Here is a 5,602-nt window from a genome sequence, read left to right as displayed (position 1 = left end):
TAGGAGACTCCACCACACTCCTTGGCAGCAAATCCCACTGTCGAACAGCTCTTACTGTCAGGAAGTTCTTCCTAATGTTTAGGTGGAATCTTCTTTCTTGTAGTTTGGATCCATTGCTCCGTGTCCGCTTCTCTGGAGCAGCAGAAAACAACCTTTCTCCCTCCTCTATATGACATCCTTTTATATATTTGAACATGGCTATCATATCACCCCTTAACCTCCTCTTCTCCAGGCTAAACATGCCCAGCTCCCTTAGCCGTTCCTCATAAGGCATCGTTTCCAGGCCTTTGACCATTTTGGTTGCCCTCCTCTGAACACGTTCCAGTTTGTCAGTGTCCTTCTTGAACTGTGGTGCCCAGAACTGGACACAGTACTCCAGGTGAGGTCTGACCAGAGCAGAATACAGTGGCACTATTACTTCCCTTGATCTAGATGCTATACTCCTATTGATGCAGCCCAGAATTGCATTGGCTTTTTTAGCTGCCGCGTCACACTGTTGGCTCATGTCAAGTTTGTGGTCAACCAAGACTCCTAGATCCTTTTCACATGTACTGCTCTCAAGCCTGGTGTCACCCATCTTGTATTTGTGCCTCTCATTTTTTTTGCCCAAGTGCAATACTTTACATTTCTCCCTGTTAAAGTTCATCTTGTTTGTTTTTGCCCAGTTCTCTAATCTGTCAAGGTCGTTTTGAAGTGTGTTCCTGTCCTCTGGGGTGTTAGCCACCCCTCCCAGTTTGGTGTCATCTGCAAATTTGATCAGGATGACCTTGAGTCCATCATCCAAGTCGTTGATAAAGATGTTGAATAAGACCGGGCCCAAGACAAAACCCTGTGGCACCCCACTAGTCACTCTTCTCCAGGATGAAGAGGAACCATTGATGAGCACCCTTTGGGTTCGGTCAGTCAGCCAGTGTCAAATCCACTGAGTGGTAGCATAGTCAAGACCGCATTTTACCAGCTTCTTTACAAGAATATCATGGGGCACCTTGTCGAATGCCTTGCTGAAATCAAGGTAGGCTACATCCACTGCGTTCCCCTCACCTACCAGGCTTGTAATTCTGTCAAAAAACGAGATCAGGTTAGTCTGACATGACTTATTTTTCAGAAATCCATGCTGACTATTAGTGATCACAGCATTCCTTTCTAGGTGCTCACAGACTGTTTGCTTAATGATCTGCTCCAGAATCTTCCCTGGTATTGATGTCAGACTGACTGGGCGATAATTATTTGGGTCCTCTCTTTCCCCCTTTTTGAAAATAGGGACAACATTTGCCCTCCTCCAGTCTGCCGGGACTTCGCCTGTTCTCCAGGAATTCTCAAAGATGACTGCCAGTGGTTCTGAGATCACATCTGCCAGTTCTTTTAATACTCTTGGATGCAGTTCATCTGGCCCTGGAGACTTGAATACATCTAAACTAGCCAAGTATTCTTGTACTATCTCCTTAGTTATTCTGGGCTGTGTTTCCTCTGCTGAATCATTTGCTCCAAATTCTTCAGGTCGGGCATTGTTTTCTTTATCGGAGAAGACTGAGGCAAAGAAGGCATTGAGGAGTTCAGCCCTTTCTGTGTCCCCTGTTTGCATTTCACCATCTTCTCCTCTGAGTGACCCCACTGTTTCTTTGTTCTTCCTTTTGCTACGAACATACCCATAAAAGCCTTTTTTGTTGCTTTTAACCTCTCTAGCAAGCCTGAGTTCATTCTGTGCTTTAGCTTTTCTGACTTTGTGTCTACACGTGCTGGCTATTTGTTTGAATTCCTCTTTGGTGGTTTCCCCCCTTTTCCATTTTTTGCACACATCCTTTTTTAATCTTAACTCAGTTAAAAGTTCTTTAGATAGCCACCCTGGCTTCTTTAGGCACCTTCCATGTTTCTGTCTCATTGGTATTGCCTGACGTTGAGCTTTTACTATCTCCCTCTTAACAAACTCCCAGCCATCATGAACTCCCTTTCCTTTTAGTATTACTGTCCATGGGATCTCACCCAGCACTTCCCTAAGTTTTATGAAGTCGGCTTTCTTAAAGTCAAGAATTTGAGTCCTAGTATGCTTGGCTGCTCCTTTCCGCTGTATAGTAAACTTCAGAAGAGCAAGTAAACTTCGCCATCATCCATTTTTTTCTCTCCCTTTCTTTCACAACCGTTTGTTTTCTGACATTTTGGATAGCCAGATAAAGGATTTGCCCTAATAAGGATTTTGGAATTCTCCTTGATACAAGGTACTTAAACATAAGTTTTGACCTGTTTCTAACATTTCTTCTTGAGCAAGATTGCTGAACATGTGTTGGAGATCAGTTGCAGGCATTCTTGGAATCTGACCACCCATGGTTCAAATATAGGACACTAAACATAAAAATATGATAAGATGAGCCTGCTGGATCAGGCCAGCAGCATCATCTTATCACAGAGACCAGACACATTCCTGTGGGACCCAAGAACAAGAGCAGGCTTCCCTCCACTGATTTCCATAAAACTAGTTGCATGTCCATGAATTCTAGTTTTATGAGAGGGAGAAAAACATCCACTTTCTATATGCCATCCATAATTTTATACACTTCTATCATATCAACTTTACTAGCCTTTTCTCTAAATTAAAAGGTCCCAAATGCTGCAAGCTGTTCTCATAAGGGAGTTGCTCCATCTCCTTGATATTTTTGGTTGCCCTTTTCCGAACCTTTTCCAACTCTATATTATTATTTTTGAGGTGAGGTGACCAGACTGAGACTCCCCCCAACTTTTAACAGTATTAAAACACACCAGAGAATTTTAACCAAACTTACTTTTGAATATTCTATTAAAATACACAAAAGACAAGCATAAATTGGAGAATGCGGGCATCGATCCCGCTACCTCTCACATGCTAAGCGAGCGCTCTACCATTTGAGCTAATTCCCCTCACAAGATGAGGAGTTTAACCTTTGGTGACTCATCTCTCCTTAGTGATTCATCGCCTTGGCTGGCAGATTGGGAGAAGTTCCACTGAAATTTGAGCTGCACTGTTTCAGCTTGCAGACATAGGGCTGCAGTTTAGACTAGAGGATTACTAGTACAAACCAAGGCACCTCTACTCAGAAGTAGATCTCTACTGAGTCCAATTGGACTTACTCCCCAGCAGCCTAAGTATTCTGGCATAGTAGTGTCCAGCTTAATCAAACCTGCCTTTAATTCCAAACTAGAGTATGGAGATCAATTTTATTCTGAATTTATTTTTGACCTCATATGCCCGTTTTGCTCCTTTTTTCCTCTTAGGGCGATCCAGATGCAAAGGAGGTCAGGGCTCCTTTATTTTAAATTGTTGTATAGAAGAGGGCATTTTGACAGGTGCTGTAGGACAAGCCAAGGTGAAAAAAGCTAGACCTACCAAAGTATCTTCTGCACACAACTATGAAAGGGACCATTGCAGAGGCACCTTCTCCTGTCTCTTGTTTCCTTCCTTCCATCTAAAAAGAAAGCCAAACAAACAAACATACAAATAGTGGTGGTGCTGTCCCTTAGATTGGGCTGTGACACAAGTATCCTAGGGAATCCTCATTTTAGCTTGTGCCCCCTTCATGCAATCAATACAGAATACTGATGATGATGATGATTAAACTGCCTTTATTTTACATAGCCTGTGACAATAAACTTCCTTTGGGTATCTCTGTAACAGTTCTGTCTCTGCCTTCTATCTCTGGCCCGGTTTGTCTCTCTTGCCAAGGGGGGCGGGGTTAATGCCTTGTGAGGGCAGCACTCCCCGCAGATGTCCTCTCTTTCAAATAGTGCTCTCCAGATTTGGCCTGGGTTTTCAGCACACCCCTTTCTCATCTTGCCCCTTTCTCTGCTCCGTCTCTCCTTCTTTAATTGGCCTGGCTGGGGTTTTGTTGGCTGCTCTTGCACGTGGCTCTTCCAGAGATTCGATCCGTGCCTGTAACAGTATTGAAATGCTTTGGAAACTGATGTTGCTAATTCACTGCAGAAGAATAAATTATCTGCCTTCTGTCCAAGTCCAGAGACTTAAACTCCCGGAAGGACAGGATTAAAAGCACAGATGTTCAGCACCGCGTTGTTTCGCTGCTGGCTTGCGCAAACTGCCGGCCAGGGAACAACTTGTATGAATGTTTGCTAGACAGCTCATTTCCTGCGATGACGCACTGAAGGGTGAGCGCTGAGAGAGCTGGGAGAGAAGGGGAATTAGCTCAAATGGTAGAGCGCTCGCTTAGCATGTGAGAGGTAGCGGGATCGATGCCCGCATTCTCCAGTATTTTTTTTGTATATTTTTTTGGTGGATGTGGGATGCTGCTAGTGGGAAGCAGGAAACAGAGGGGTAAGAAAATAAGCTGACTATCCAATGCGTAAGACAAATAAAAACATATTCAAAAATTGCAGTATGGTGTATTGAAATCCTAAAAACTGAATGCACCACCCTGGGCTCTATCCAGCTACGTTATTCAGAGCAGACTCATTGAAATCAATCATGGAGCTGGAAGGGACCACCACAAGGAATCATCTGGTCCAACTCCCTGCACTGCACAAATGTGAGGTTTGAGCCCATGACCGTGAGATTAAAGAGTGTCCTGCTCTACCGACTGAGCTATTAACCTAAGTCATGATCATTCATTTAAATGGGTCTACTCTGAGTAGGACTGGTATGGGATACTATGCTTATAGTAGGTTGTGAAAGGACGATTTCAAGAAAGAAGTGTTTTAGCAAAATATGCCTTTGCATAAGACCAGGCAGCTCATTTCCTGCGATGGATCTCCTAAGGGTGACGACTGCGAAACATCCATAGGAAGGGGAATTAGCTCAAATGGTAGAGCGCTCGCTTAGCATGCGAGAGGTAGCGGGATCGATGCCCGCATTCTCCAGATCGTGCTCTCTTTATGTCACACGTTTATTTCCCTTCCTTATACAGGTAGCTGCTGGCCAAACGAGAACCAGTCCGTTGTTGGACAGATTGCTGCTTAATAACGCGAAAACTAATGGCTTAGATAGAGCAGGTTACCCGATAGCTGTAACCTGATCAGTATTTGTGAATGAAATGCGCAGGCAGGGTTGGGAGGGGGCGATGCTCCTCCAGCGAAAGGGAGGGAACCAGACAGGTGAGAGAGTGAAGCTGAGATGAATGGTGCAGGCTGCCGCAGTTGACTGGTGACGGATCTTTTTGGATCATCTCTTTGCTGCCGCTTATACACCCCTTCCACTTCCTCAATCCCCTTCCAAATAGAGCTAAACCTGGGATGTTTTTACTGCTTAGAAAGTAAACTGCAGAATTTTATTTTTTTTAAGGAAATCCCATTTCCTGCGGCGATTCACCATAGGCTAAGCAGCAGACGTTTCACAGGGAGGGGAATTAGCTCAAATGGTAGAGCGCTCGCTTAGCATGCGAGAGGTAGCGGGATCGATGCCCGCATTCTCCAGTTCATGCCTTTTCTTTTGTTTATTTTAACAGGAAAAATAATCAGCAACATAAAAAAAATGTTTAAAATTCCCTGGTGTGTTTTTTATTTTATTTCAAATAAAGGCTTTTTTTGATCACAGTCTGTCAAACGAAATAAACAGGGGAATTGCCCCATACAGTCGAGGGCTTGTATGTAAGAATGAAAGAGGATAGCTGGATAGATTTGGTTT

Source organism: Podarcis bocagei (assembly GCF_964188305.1).
Source record: "Podarcis bocagei genome assembly, chromosome: 8".
In the NCBI taxonomy this organism is placed as follows: Eukaryota; Metazoa; Chordata; class Lepidosauria; order Squamata; family Lacertidae; genus Podarcis; species Podarcis bocagei.
The sequence above is the reverse complement of the archived record's forward strand: the minus strand, read 5'-3'. Positions refer to the sequence as shown.